The following is a 16050-nucleotide window of genomic DNA, read 5'->3' as shown; positions in this document are numbered from 1 at the left end:
AAGCAAAAACAGCACTGGGTGCACAGAGAACTCAATTAGTTCCACCACACACACCCAGCACTGTTTTTGCTTATTGTTTCTCAGTCTAAATTGATTGAACCCAAAAATAAAATTGTTTTTGTTGTTATCGTTTATAACAATTTGGTGACCCCGACGTGATCTCGCTGTGCTTTCCTGGACTGTGACTTCTTGAGGGGTACCCCACAGATTGTGGCTCAAGAGTAGCAGTCTAGGTCAGTCTCTGGGGTCTTTGTCTCCTTCCGTGGGCTTTCTCTGGCGTGCTCTCCTTATCTCCTTTGGCAGGCTTTTCCAAGCAGCGATTGCCTCAGGGGAAGGGGAAGCTATCATACTGTCTCAAAGGAGAATCACACGCACCCATTCATTACAATTGTGATACAGGTTTTAGATATACACAGGTAGAACAATTACACTTATCACACTACATTCTATTTTTGACATAAACCATGACTGCATTTATCACATTATGCTAGTCTTCTGCTATGTCAAAAGCAATAAAAGAGCACGCTGAAAAATCAGTCTCACAAAAAACCCCACAAAATTATGACCAGAAAAATCCTGAAACACTGAATTGAAGCCTAAGGGTAGAATCACAGATTTACAGAAGATAAAGTGGAAGGGACCGCTGGAGGCACGTAGTCCAACATCCTGCTGACAACAAGGCTGAGTCCAAAGGTAGGTGCTGGTCCTCAGCACCTTGTCCAGGTAAGTTCTAAATCACAGAATGATTTGGAAGGGACCTTTAGAGATCACCTGTTGCAGCACAAGCAAGCTATCAGGCTGCAACAAGGCTGTACCATCAGTCAGATTCTACTGTCCTTGCTGCTTGTTCTTCCTCCAGAGACCAGACCACACTACTCCCCCATCCAAGCACCCCTCTCCCCCATGCCTCAGGGCTATTTCACCACTTAGCAGGAACCAGCCACAGCTGCACATCATCCATGTCAGCCAACCCACCGCCCCTGAAGCAAGCCCACAGCTGTATATTATCAATGTTAATTAACCTGCTTTCATACCTCTATAATTGCTCTACAATCACCCAGTTCTGACCCCCTGCCATGGGCAGGGACACCTTCCACCAGCCCAGCTTGCTCCAAGCCACATCCTGGACTTGAGCATTGCTAGGGATGGGGCACCCGCAGCTGCTCTGGGCAGCCTCTGCCAGTGTGTCACCACCCTCATTGTAAGAAATGTCTGCCATATGTCCCATCTAAATCTACTTTTTCAGTTGAAAACTACTGCCCCTGGTCCTGACACTACAGGCCACGGTAAAAAAGTATCTCTCTGTCTTTCTTACCAATCCCCTTTAAGCACTGAGAGCTGCAGTGAGGTTCTCCCGGAGCCTTCTCCAGGCTGAACACCCCCAGCGCTCAGCCTGTCTGCACAGCAGAGCACTCCAGCCCCCTGAGCATCCTCATGGCCGCCCCTGGACCCGCTCCGACGGGTCTTTATACTGGGTGCCCCGAGCTGGAGGCAGCGCTGCAGGGGGTCTCACCCAAGCAGGGCAGACGGCAGAGCCCCCCCGCTGGCCACGCTGCTGGGGATGCAGCCCAGGGCTCGGCTGGCTCTCTGGGCTGCGAATGCACATGGGCAGCTCATGTCTGTTCTTTCATCCACCAGTGCCCCCAAGTCCTTCTCGGCAGGGCTGCTCTCTGTCCATCCCCCCTCCAGTCTGCACTGGTCCTGCGGATTGCCCCAGCCCAGGTGCAGGACCTTGCACTTGGCCTTGTTGAACTGCATGGGGTTCACATGAGGCCACTCCTCAAGCCCTTCACGGTCCCCCTGGGCAGCATCCCTCCCCTCCAGCACACCAGCTGCACCACTGGGCTTGGTGTCATCTGCAAACGTGCTGAGGGTGCGCTCCATCCCACGCTCTGTGTCATTGGAGAAGACATTAAGTAGTATTGGTGCCAGTACGGACCCTTGAGGGACACCACTCGTTACTGGTTTCCATTGATCCTGATAAGGCCTATCGTGTATTCTCCATGTGTGTGGCACCAGAAGAGTTAATGTGTCAGTAGCATGGCACTAATGCTGTAAATGAAGGTATTCCCTCAAGGGACAATACATCTATCAAGATTTGTTGTCTTTTACAGGAGAACTGCACTTAACCAGTGACTTGTTCGGTTAAGATGATTCAGAAAGCAGGTGCATTAACAATTAATGATATCAAACTACTTCCTTCTTGTTATCTATTTCTGTATTTCTGACAGTTGCATGCTAATTTAGACAAGACACCCTTGCCCCTGTCCTCCACAGTCATCCTGGTCTCCTAATGCAACAGCTCTCACCCTGATAGTCTAGCATCTTGTTCCCAGGCAGCTGTGAATTTCCAGCATGTTTGTGTCACTCACAACTCCTGAAAGATGGTGCTGTTGACGTTTGCAAGATCCATCTTATGTGTCGTGGGCATTTCCATGAGCAGATGTGCTGCATCCAGGGTTCCCAGATGCAGTCCATCAGCCCGTTGCCTGCTGTTTGCACTTGTCAGTCACTAATTCTGTTAGCATCTCTTGCCCTTGGTTCCTGAGTGGCCACAGGAGAGGTAGCACACACAGTGACGAGCAGACACCTGCCTTGCTGTCAGTGGTCATCTCTGTCAGTGGTCACCTCTTAAACATGCAAGAGGTCTTCCTCTGGTACATCTGTTTGTTGTGAGTCCCTGCCAGGGGGAGCCTGACTGGTAGGCTGTGGCTTCACTGATACCAAAAAGGAGTTTGTTACTAACTGTTGTGAAGCCACCTGACTTGGTTTTGCTGCCTCATTTATTGCTCTGTCTGATTTACGAGATCTGGCGGTGCACGTGAGCTCATTCCGCCTGGTGCTGCTGGTAAGGGCGCTCCATGCTACGCCGTCCTTGGGCCCCAGTACTGCTGCAATGGGAACTGAGAGGCAGCGGCTCTAGATCGATGAGTTGCTTTACTCCCCGCAGGTCCCACTGCTCTGGGGGGGGTCTCACGGCAGCAGCCCCCGAGCAGGCTCAGCTGGTGGAGTGCGTCTGCCCGTGGGGCACTGGCCCACAGGGGTGCCTGGAGTGGGGGGCTCAGGTTGAGCCCGCGCCGGGCTCTAGGGCTGACGGTGTCCAGTGAACTGCGCCCAGGGATGGGTGGGACTGTGAACACGAACAGGGATTTGGGACCCTACAAATGCCAAAGTTTGCTTCACAAAGGCAAATTCCTTGTAGGAATAACCTGCTGCAGCTGCGTCACCATGTCACAGTTATTTTCCCGGTGATCTCCACAGACCTCCGAAGGAAGGTCTCTCCTTGCTGCTTTTGTCAGCTTCATGCTTTGTATTTTTTGAGGTTTGGTTTACAAGGATGGAGAATCTCACTTAGGCTTCGCCATAGTATTGCTCCAATTAAACCAAAGTAAGGAGTAAGGCACTGCCGAGGAACCACAGCCCCAAGAGGGGGAGGAATATTCAGACAAAGAAAACCAAGAAGAAATTAAAGGACGAATCAGCAACTGAATGGAAGGTGGGGTAGCCGTGCTGCTGGGTAAAGAGATGTGTTCCATGATCCAGATGGAAACAAAAGTCGCTGCAGCCCTGCTTCCTCCATGGGCTCTGGGCGTGGGATACATAGCTTGAGGGCTGCCGCGGCGCCAGGCTGGGGCAGCACCAGCGCTGCATGAAATGAGCGGGGCAGACAACAGCACCGCAAGCCCACCAGTGTGCAAACAGCAGCTTTGCCAAGTCTGTATTTGAAAAACAGCCTGAGTTTCCCCAAGTGAATGTTAAGTCCTTTGGTCAAAAATAGTGATCGAGAGCTGTGCAGCAGAACACGGGCCGTCTGGCTTCCCTCGGCTCCTCCGGCTGGGGGCTGCCGGGGCAGGGGCTGATGCTGCAGGGTGGGAGCCGAGCGGCCCTGGGGAGTGGGGCACAGCCCCGGAGCCATGACACATGGGGGGCTAATCCTGGTCACCTGCCTGGGGTTATGGCCATCTTCCATTATGGCTCTTCCATTGTGTGACACAGGCTCCAGGCTCCGGTGCCGCGACTGAGAGACGGGACGCAGCTTGATGCAAGCAAATGTCACTTTAATTAGCCTAATAGCATGATTATATACACACAAGCAATTGTTACATCTTATTCTGATTGGTCCAAAAACTTGTGTATTCTATAACTATGTGGCAACTCGCGTGAAGATCTCATGCTAGCTGTTTAGAAATTCAGCAATAGTTAAAGACGACAACGTCTGCAGCTCTTGTACCATGTCCTTGAGCAAGCTGACTAACCGACCGCCTTGTTCCCTGTATAGTCTCAACTTGACGCTTAGTCCCTGTTTCTATACCCTTCAACAATTTTTCATGTCACCAGGGCTTGTGACCCACAAGCTCGAGCACATTCCTTTCAGCTAACTGATTGTTACTTATGGTCCTGACTTCCAGGCCCCCTCCTGCACTCTGGGCTCCGGGCTGCTGACTGACAACCTTGTTTGTGTGACCCCAAAGCCTTTAACCAGGATTTCGAAAGCTGCTATCTGTCGTCAGATGCATCATTCTCCACCCGAATGCGAAACAATAACTGCCTGCCCATGCGTAACAGGTTTTCCACCATCCTGAGGTGCTTCCTTTGCAACAAGAGTTTCAAAACCAGCTGGTAGGTTCCCCTCTGAGCAAGCGTGCCAGTACCAAGCCTGTGAGTGCAACAAGGATGCTGCTCCCCAGTGCAGGGCTGAAGCCCTTCAGCAGGATCCTTCTCCTGGGCAATGGCTCAGCCCACACCTGCACCGCTACACGTGCAGCTGCTGAAGCTCTGCGGGGTTTCTCCTCAGAGGGCCTCTGAACTTGAGGTGCAAATTAACATTTGTGCCACCTTAAGCTCTGTACATATTCACGCCTGGGAGGTAATTGCTCCTGTGGGCTCATCTGAGTATAGGTTGCTGTGCGAGTGGCTTGCACGTGCTCGACAGTAACTTCTGGTGTGAGTAAGGGGAAAAAATCCCAGGAGACAAGAAGCAGGGTGTGATGTGTGTGTTACACAACTTTGAAGAGAGGAGGTATATATTTTTGCTGTTAATGATTGTACACAGAGATTTAAAGGTTTCAGCTTCTAGGCAATATTTTCTGAATGAAATTTGGATCTAGAGTCTGTAAGTCACGCCAAACAGTTCTTCCCTTGAACACCACAGCCTGAAGGATGGTCACCCGGGGTTCTGTCTGCCAGGAATCATGACCCATCGGTGCACAAAGCCCAGCCATGAGCCGAGAGCTGAGCCAGTACAAGGAGTCAGCTCCAGGAAAGTTTTCTGAAAAAATCTGTTGTCTAATCAGCAACGCGACCCAGCATGGTTACGCAACAAGGTAAGTGGTTAATGTGTAATCATCGCCCTGCTTCTGGGTAGGCAAGATCTGACCTTAAACCCAAGTTTTATGTTCTGTGGTTACCCAAACATGTCTGAACAGTTCTGTGGACGTTTCTAACCAAGCAGAGAAAAGTTCAGCCCGTTTGTGTATCACTGCTCAGCCATACCCATGGTGCCGCCTTCTCAAGATATCCCGTCTTGGTAACCCACTCCCTGGGCAGCATTCTGTTCCAACACCCATTTGCACTTCACTGTGGATCAGCAATAGTCCCCTCTGTGAAACTTTTTCACTGACAGTTTATTTTGGAAGCAGCCTTTTTAGCCTGTCTCAGGCCCACAGGCAGGTTAACAGGGCTTGGGGCCTCTCTGTACTGTTCATCCCACGCCGATGGGCAGACTGAGGTGCCAAAGCTGTAGCCTTTCCTGAGCAAGGGTGATCCAGGACTTTTTTACAGGGGTGCACATCACATGAGAATGCCAGGGATGCCAGGGAGGGTGCTGTGTCCTTCTGAGATGCCCCTTGAAGCGCATTGCAAGGGCGAGTATGATCAGAGAACATGATTCAGGGGTACTGCTGTCTGAGCACTGCTAGCCTGCAGGCACTGCCCCCTGAAAGCAACCTCACCCCCAACTCCAAATTAAAGAAAATCCCCTCTCTGGTGACCAGGAGAACCAGAGACAAGCAGAAACGTGAGATGGTTAAAATCACAGAGTAACAGCAGCTTTGAGAGGTAGTGTAATCTTCTCTCTGCCCGAGAGAAGCAGAGGGAAAACTCAGATATAGAAAATACCTGATTCGGAGGCAGCCTGGCTGTAAATAACTTTTCAGTTATATAGGCCAAGAAAATAAGAGAATGCCTTCTTTCTTCTTTAACAAATGGCATTTTTCACAAAGTGAAATCATTAACTGTATTTCCTAGGAAAGGTAATTAGAGACAGCTAAATAATCTCTCTTCTGTTAACAGTGCCAATGTAACATCGTTACTGTGCTGTGGTGCTGTAAGGAATCCCTCAGGTGTGACAAAGGCAATTCAATAGGATCTCCAAAAGAATTTCTTCCACAAATTTGGCTTGGGCAGATTAAAACATTTGCCACTTGATTTGCTACTCCAAAAGGTATTAGTACTATAGAGTAGCATTAATACAGGGATCAAAAACATACTGTGTGTGGTGTTCTGCAGCTTTGTCATACACTGTGCAGCAAAGCGCAGTGCTTGGGCCCTCTGGAAGCAGTGCAATGGTGGTGACACAGGGCTCTGCACAGTCTGGCTTACCTTGCTGAGAAGGCTGAGGTCGCTGCATACCACACACCCTCTGACAGCCTTGCTCCAGCCCGCGCTAGGACACCCCGGTGTCTGCTGTCCCCCTCCCGATATGCTGTCGCCTTCCTTTGGGCACAGCCACCTGTACCTGGCGAGTGCTCGGTGCTCCCAGGTCATTTTGGTCTGGAGTAGGGAGAATGCTCCACGTTCCTGGAACTGAATTTGAAAGCCCATTAAAAGAAGTTCCTTGGTTAAGAGAGCAAGGAAACCTGAAACTGGCTGCAAAGCAGAAAGAAGAGTCCCCAGACACATCTGAGCGTCCCCGAAGCTGAGCTGTCACCATTGCACCTGCCCGCATGTGCCCAGCAAGGGAGTGCACACAGCACAGCCCGCAGCCTTCCTTTCAAAATGGGAGCAAAGCCCAGCACAGGAGAGCACAGCATGTTCTGGGCTTCATTTTTAGCTATGAGACAGTCATGGCAAACAGGGGCTCAGCAGAGAGCCAGATGGACGCTGCAATGCAGGGCTGCGTGATGGCTGCCACCACACGTGGCTCAGAGAATGCAGCTGCACTTAGTGGGAACGCAGAACTGCGGCTCTGTGCTCCCCAGGTAAGCCTGCACATGGTAAACCAGTTTTTGAAATGGCTAGCGATCCCACATCTGCAAGAAGGCCTTGCACAGTCCATATTCCAAAGGCAATGACTTTGAAGTTGGCTCTGTCATGCAGGTTTTACCGTACTGCTTTGGCATGGTCACCATCCTGCAGTGCTGCGATGGAGAGACGGGACACAGCTTGATGCAAGCAAATGTCAATTTGTTGTACAGAAGCATGAGTTTATATATGCTTTCAGAAGCTGCGCGTTTTAAACAGATTGGTTCTTGAAGCTAAGCATTGCTTACTAGGCAATGCCCGATTGGTGCTTAACTACCATCAATTAACAGCAAGGTGTTACCTTTCCTTGGAGCCATCCTTGGCGTCATCCGTCCCCCACTCCCCATGCTCTCTCAGCATGACTCATCATGTTAATTGTTGTGTCTATTTACACTCCTCGTCTTCCCAGGGTTCATGACCTACAAGCTTGAGCACATTCCCCTCAGCTAACTGATTGCCACGCATGGTCCTAATTTCCAGCCTGCTCCTGCACTGCAGGAGTGCTGAGCAGTGGCTCACTCCCCAGGCTTGCTGCAGGTGCTTCAGCAGCCCTTCTCCTGCAGCTCACCACTTCCCACAGCTGGCATCTTCATCCTCCATTTGCCTCCTTGCCCTGTGAAAGCTCTAGTTTGTGGCCTGTGGCACCCATGGGTTTGGCGAAGGACAAAGAAGGGCCCCCCAGGATCCACTGGTGCTCGTGGCGTTGAGAACCCCGGTACTGCTCGGTGTGCTGGAGGGCCTGGAGCTACCTGAGCTAGTATGTAAGGCTGCCCTGCAGTAGAGCTTACCACGTGGTGACTCTGCACACTGTTAAAACAGTAAAACACCCATTACCGCATTGAATTACAGTGGAGGTAACTTTAGAAGCTGGATATTTTCTGTTCTGATTGAAATGCTGTGATTTCAAAATGATACATCTCTTATCAAGGTAACAAAGTTTTAAAGAAACCAGACAGGTTTTTCTAGTACCATCAACCGATCAATCAATTCAGATTTACCAAAACTTTCTGCTTGATTACGTAACTCAGGGCAGTAGAAGACTGCATTGCGAGCAAGATCAATGCCTTGAGATGCACTCAGGGTCGTGGTAGCTCAGTCAGCTCTGCAGGTAAGAGCTTGGCCGGGACCACAGCAGTGCTTGGCATGCTCACCAGGACCTCACATCTGGTTGATTCAAGGCTGAATCCAATGTTGCTGACAAGTGAAAATGTAAGGAGATAAAACCTTCCAGGAGAGATCCATGAGAAATATTTATAAGTGTGCGCATGAACCATTCTCTGAATACATAGGGGTATCTCATCATGAAAGGGCAATATGTATCCATATGAAACCACAAATAAAAAATAAAAAAGACCCGTTGCTTTCAATGGCTTTTCTAATGGCAACAGTGCAAAATGGAAAGCAAAAATATAATGGCAGAGGCTGTGTAAAGCAAGAGTGCTGTAAAACAAATCACAAAGTGATGCTGGTTAAACATGTTTTGTTTATGTATTTAGCAACAGAAGCTACGTGCAATGCTTTTACATTATTTAGTATGGAAAAATCAAAATACAGGTGCAATAGGCTGCACACCCCTGGCATGCCTCTTATCTTTGAGTGTCTTTCGTTTGACGACGTATGATAGCTCTTGCGTTTGCAGGCACCGTAGGGAGGCAGAGCAGTGCAAGGCAGGACTGGGGCAGGCAGGTGCGCAGTGCAGCAGGGAAGAGCTCTCCCATTCAGCGTGATGCAGCGGGAAAAAGCAGTACAAGTACAGACAGGGATCTGGGTCTGCATCTCCTGCTGGGGCTGCATCTTGCCTCAGCGCTGCAGGTTTTGCAGCCCAACAGCCTCAGCTCCTGCCAGGGATCAGGGGACGCAGAAACGAGAGCTTGTCATTGAAATTGATGGCACCGTAATATGGGAGGTGCTCATTTTCTCTCGCAATGTAGCGAAAACCGCTCCCATCGCTGTGTTCACACAACAGCCAGACACCGCACTGGACTTTGTGGGAAGATATGATGTCGTTGTCATGTCCCCTGGCAAGGTTGGTTGCTTCTCTTATCACCCTGCTCTTCCCTTGGTAATGGGCATGTTCGTAGAGAGTGATCTGGGGACTGCACAGATTTTCAGTGATCAGCTGCAGAGAAGTGATCTTATAATTCATCTCTCTGCCAACAAAGCCATGTTCTCCCTCCTCAAACACCAGCAGCTGGCCTCTGTAATTGCTGTGCTCATAAGCCACCCAAGGCTGGCCGAATACTTTCACTCAGGAGACACAATCATTCCAATCTACATCTTTTAGATTGGCAATGTCACTAGTGAATTCTCTGGAGTAACCTTGGAAGTTGGCATGCTCGTAAATGATGATTTTTCCCATCTTGGCAGGGCTTCTGTGGGCTGGACTTCTTGCTGTAGGAGCTGGGTGACAGTCTGCAGAAAAGAAAAACAGAAAATATGCAACACTTGTGAGAAGCCTTTTCACACCAGGCACAGGATGCTGGAGAGGGGGAAAGGAAAAAGAAAAAATGAAAAGTAAAACATTTTTAGCAGAGGATAAATATAGCAACAGCTGGAAAAGAGTGAGAGCATGGCACAGACATTTGAATTGGGAAGAAAAATGTAAAATGAGATATGTATTCAAAAAACATCCAGTCCTATTTAGTTGTGTATATGTGCGAGGCTCATCTAAGCATTTAGTTTAACATCTTATTGGTATATCCTAAATTATAATGAAATAAAATATATAACTGGTGATAAATCTTTCAGTTGATAACTGACACTGCATTTGAGAATTATTTCAGAAATCAGCATTAGTTGTTTGGACTAGATTCCATGATCCACATAATATTACAAGTAGTGAGACCTTCAATTAATTTCTAAATGAAAGTGCTTTTTGTACTGTAAATACAAACCCACCTATTCTGTTCAGGCCAGAACTGAACTTCTAGACTGAAATACCTTATTTCTCTTTTTATATTAAATCCTATTGAAATCAAGAGATTCCTGTTTGTGATGTAAGCTGAGAAACGATCGAGATCAAAGCATCATCTCTTCGCATCAGACTAAATTTCAGGTTGTAAATGTCTTTTTGTAGCACTGTTACAAATACTCATACCGAATTCCACACAAAGTCACCTGGAATCAGATGAAGAACCACAGTATTTGTTAGCAACAGCTGCAGGGACAGAAACAAGTGGCCAGTTAAGACAACAGCTCCCTTCCTAAACCACGTAACAGTCATCAAAGCAAAGTTGTAGATTTCAGGGCAAATACGTCGGATGGAAAGAAGCAGTTACTCTAATTGATTCTACAAAGCCATGGAAGATCAGATCTGCCCAAGTAAGAGGAAAAGTCAGACTAAAATTGCAAGACCTGAGCAACACAATTAACCTTAAAAAAAACCCCTCACTTAAATTTCACTTAAGAAAAATATCTCACTATGCAATTAAAAATATTTAAGCATTTTTTCAGTTATAACTGAATTTACGGAGGCTGTGGCTACCTGAACTTTAATTTATTGATCGATGAGCACTGGTATAATGACCTTCTGCCTGCAGAAAAAGCAGCAGCAATAATAATAAGCCAGTTAATTTTTCTGACACAGCATAAAGATCCTATGCGCAAAATTAATTTGTAAAATAGTCTCATTTTCACCCCTCGGAATTTTGTAGCAAGGGCTCCCTCCATCCTTGCCCTTTGCAAGGTGTGCTTATCCTGCAGCTCTCATCACCTGAACGGTGTGTGAAGTTTCAACGAGCACAGACATCAGATCCTCACATACATGTTGCAGCCTTATGCTAACACAAACTTCCTCAGCTGCATTTCGCAGTAGCTGCCCAAGAAGCCGTTGGAAGTTGTCACACACAAGCACGCGTCTCACCTCGGTGTCAGCTCTGGACAGAGAGACCCGACTGCGCTTCCTCCGGTCCGGCTCTAACGATGATGGGAGCAGCTCGCTCGCCTACTTTTATAGCTTGCACAGAGGTCTTGGGAAACACCCTATGCCACGGAACTGAGAAGTGGCTGATATTACCCTCAGGGATCAAAAGTCACTAACTGTTTTGGGTTTGGTTTGATCTTTCTACAACCCGCCATCTCATTGTTTCAGGTCAAAAGTTTATTGAGGAAGCATCTTGCGAAACCTTAGAGCTTTGCTTATTGATTGCGTTATTCTCCAGAAACCAGCTCTGTGACGGTAATAAAAACAAGTCAAAGTATTTTGTGGCACATGGGCTGTAGAATTTTTTGCTTCCTGCAGTTTTCATTTTTCCTTACCTAGGAAGCACGTCTAATACATGATGTTAGTTCTTCAGAGGGTTTCTGTGTGAAATATCCAGGTGGCAGAGGTGACATTTAAGTAGGTTTTTTTTTTAAATTCACTTTCCCTCTTCTCACCTATGTAGCCATTTGAGCAGCCATAGGGATGCAGAGCTGGTAAAGCAGGGCAGGGAGGCACTGGCAGAGCTGCAGTAGCAATATTTTTGCTTATTTTCATATTGCAGGTTTACTCTGTAATATATGGTCAGACATGGGAACTGGGCAGCGTACCGGCAAGCTGCACTGCAGTGGGAGGAAACAATGGGATCTTCGTCAGGCCAAGAGCAAACCAGATCCTGCAAATACCCGCAGCAGTGAAGAGGTTCCCTTTAAAGGCTTCTTTGGCCTGAGCCGTCTCCAAATTTTGAAATCAGCCAACAGTCTGATGAATGATAACAACAGTGTAAACAATGAACAAGCTGCACCACCAGTGAACAGCAGCGAGCGGCTCCACAGGTAGGAAGGAGCCTCTGGAGGTCCTGTCCAACGCCCCCCCATAGCCAGCCTGAATCTGCGCAGCGCCTTGCCTGGTGACTCCTGAACATCTCCCAGGCCAGAGAGTGCCCATCCTTGGAGGACACGAGAAAGCTCACAACAAGGCCTCAGAGGAGATTTTGTGGGTTATTGGCACAAGCGAATCCAATACCCACATGCTCAATAGTAGTAGATCTCAGTTAGACCTTAGGTATGGGCAGAGTGGCCGGGCAGGGTGCGCAGCCCTCTGAGAGGAGCCAAGGGGGCAGGGGCTACGAGCTGCTTTTTCATACACCAGAACTCCCATGAAAGAGAATACGCAGCCGCACATACAGCTACAGAACCAGTGCCATGCTGGGCTGCCGTGAATCGATGACTTCAAGGGGTGGTATCTGACCAGCAGGGCCTCTTTCAAGGTCACTCTTAGAACATGCCCTGCCGCAGGATGCTTCAGGGACCCCTGCTCCGCAGGTAGGATGTGACTGGAGAAGATGGGGAGCTGGGAAGGGAGAGAGCTCCCCCCTGCCAGAACAGACAGCCCTACACTGGCTCCATCCAAACTCTCCTGCTGCATCTCTTCCACCAGTGGTCGGCTGAGCTCATGGTGTGCCAGGTGACGGAACACCGCTAGCACAAAGCCACACCGCTTCTTTTCCACATGGCTCTTTCTTTTGATGCTCTGCAGAGGCTGGAAGCAGAGCAATTGACATTTGCATTCTGGGCTTTGGAGGAAAGCAGCAGGACCTCATTGTCTAGCAACAGCAAGATGCAAAATCAGCCCCGCTGTGCTGGCAAGCTGCGGCTTTGCAGCGCGGTTTGCTGTGGTGCAGGGAGCTCACCCTACAGCATGGCACCAAGAGGAAGAACAAGGCCCCATCCCACTCCTGAACCATCCTGTCCACCGCTGGCTAGGAGAAGGGAGAATACAAGCACACCAGTGGCAGGAATGTTTAGAAGACGGACTAAAACAGCCTAGAACAGGATGGATTTATGCCACCACTGAACAGCATTCATGCTTCTTAGTCTGCTAGTATATTTTATTCATGAAATTATTTAGTTGCGTTTCTGAAAAAAAGAAGTATTTTTTAATATATATATATGACATAATTCATCATAAACTAAACGCTTCCATCTATCTCAACACCTGCATACTCACAAAAGCCCTTTGAACAAATGTATGTGCCACAAAGGCAGCACAAAGGTGAGTCAGAGCGTGCCCCAGCTGTGTCAGAGCCATGCAGCCCACAGCACGCTCAGAAGTCCCCCACATCCTCTCTGCAGGGCACCAAAGCTGGCAGTGGGGCTTTCCATGGCACCAGGGAAAGTCAGGAGGGGATGTATGGTGGGATGAGTTGGCACAAAAGCTTGGCAAAGGATGTGTGTATAAACATGCCCAAGCTCACATAAAGAAATGAGTTCCTGGTACTAATGGCCATCTTTCCGAATGTTATGGGGATTGAAAATCAAAAGGATTCCAGTGTCACTCACCTCATTTCTATGGGGCTTTACGCACGAGGAATTAAGCCACTGCACACAGCAGACTAGCACTGGGTGGGACTAGGAGTTTAAGACTGGAAATATTTATGGCTTATGGGTTTTTTTGTTATACTTATGGGAAATTATGTTTCCCAAACTTCCCTCCACCTCCCTCCTGCAGAAAGAGCAGTGTCTCAAAATCTGGAAAAGAAACTGTGACAAAGAAGTGCAAATAAAAACAAAACTCAAAGAGGAAAAGGATAACCCCCTCTTCCTCTGTTGCCCTCAGCAGACAAAAGTGAAAGAATGAGCAAGACTAATGATGAACATGCAGTGTCTTCGAAAATGTCCAGAACACATTAAGCAAAAAAACACTTGAACAAATAAAGACTTACCCTATTTGGAGCAAAAATTACGAAAATATTTTGATCTTTTCCATAAAATCCATCTTCTCTCTCTCTCTCTTTTTGACAAAGCTTAATAGTGGGCTTATTTTTTTGTTTTCCTATAGAATAATCTCCAAATACATCAAGACTTTTATTGATTTCCTCTGTAGTTGGCTTCATCATCATTGCACTGCCAGAGTCTGTTTTCCACTAGATTGCAGGGTGACAAAACAATTTCACTTAAAGCTTTGGATGCCACGTAGGTACCCACTCCACAGTGCTGGAACAGGCAAAATGTTAGAAAAATCAAATTAACCACAAACCCCTTCCTCCTCCAGATCCTCTTGTATTCCCACCATTCTCCACCACAGTAGATACCTTAGTTTGTATCTCAATCTCACATCCTTTTATTCCTTACTTTAAAATGAGGGTTTTAAAAACAATAAATAAATAAAATCACACATGCACTCTATCTCCCCAGTTTCTGATTGCTATTTGGTCTGACAGTCATGGACTCAAGGCAGCAGGACATTCATTTCTTTGGGCTGGAGAGGCTTTTTGTGGTTGAGGGGGTGTTTTTTTGGTTTTACTCTCTTTGCAGTTGTTAGGGTTGGTAAAGTAATTCATCATAAAGATGGAGTTTCTTTCTCACTTTTGGCTCTAAGCCTTCTGTTTCTCAAAAAACACAGCCCCCAAAAATGCAACATCAGAACATGCAGTGGGACATAGGACCGCAAGCAGCCCACCGACCAGTAAATGCATTCACTGCCAAACACTGGAGGGGGGAAAGGCGCCTCCTTTTTTGCCCAGCGTGTATCTCACACAAGCTCCCTTTTTTTCTTCTTTTCTCTTTGTTTACCACTGTTTGCCACACTCCCCCATTGCCAGCGCTCCGTACAGGGGACTGAACAGCACTCGTTCAGCAGAGACTAGAAGAGGGATGGTGGCGCTGTGCTGGGTGGGTGCTGCAGCCCCACTCGCAGCAGCAGGGAACGAGCTCCGCCAAAGTCGTGCTGGGAGGAGAGGCACAGCAAACACTGGCAAAGCCTTACGGGTCCCACTTGACAAGACGCAGAAGCCAGAAAGGAAAGGGAAGAGCTTTTCTAACTATTCTTTCCTTCCCAAAGTCTCCCTTTTCCAGATAAAGGAAAAGGTAACAGGCTGTCTGTGAGTAACTGTTTTAGCTCACAATGTCAGAAACCCAGCTGGGTCGCTTTCTGTCCCCACATTTAATAAATGTGCAAACGGGTTTCCACGGCATGGTTGCTAAGCTGGGCTTTGCAAACGCAAAGGCCCAGACTAATCAGATGCTCGGTACCTGATGCAGGACCTCACCCGTCATGGACTCTCAAAAGGTTCCCAACTCCACAGCACCAGTTTGGCTGGGAAAGCCCCTCCGGCTCTGAGGCTCACGCGTCCAGCACGTTGCTCCCTGCTGGGCTGCTGAACCCTTGCACCCCCCGTGCTGGCCTGCCCCACCCAGCACGAGTGTCACTTCTGCCTAGGAGATGTGACAGAGAAATGGAAAAGTTCCAGGAAAAAGCCTACCCACCCAGCATCAGATTTTCAGGGGATCTCTGTACCCACAACCCTTCCTAAAGCGATGGACACTTGCAGAGCTTTGAAGTTTCACACACCTCAAGTGAGGTGCTCCAAAGCTTCGGCAAACACCAGGCAACGCTCTGCCCGTACTAAGTGTAACGGTGACCGCCGAAACGTTTCTCTCATTTTTGGGGGGAGCAAGGAAGCTCATGCCTAGTGAGCGAGGCCCTGCCAGGTGGGGAAGCTGCCAGCGCCCGCTCCGACAGCTCTGCCTGGCCGGCACCTCTCGGGCTGCTCCGCGCCTCAGGTGGGCAGCACTGCGCTGCTGGCAGTCCCTCCAGCACAGGCTTGCCTGCCAAAAGGGTCCTGAGCACCAGGGGCTGACTCAGAGGAGGAGAAACATGCATGGAGGAGTCGGTGGTCAGGGCCCCGAGGCAGGCTAGGGCACGAAGGGAACCCTGGCAATGCCACAGGGGAAGCAGAGAAGGTGCAGGAGCATGGGCACAGCGGCAGGGAAAGGGCTCCCTCTGGGGAGACACAGAATGCACTAGAACCGTAATATTTGCTCTCTCTTACAGTACCAGGCCACGAAGGAAGAAGTAGCAGGCTTAAAACAAAAGAGAGTAATTTG

This window comes from Falco biarmicus, chromosome 5, assembly GCF_023638135.1.
Source record: "Falco biarmicus isolate bFalBia1 chromosome 5, bFalBia1.pri, whole genome shotgun sequence".
Lineage (NCBI taxonomy): Eukaryota > Metazoa > Chordata > Aves > Falconiformes > Falconidae > Falco > Falco biarmicus.
Note: the sequence above shows the minus strand (reverse complement) of the source record.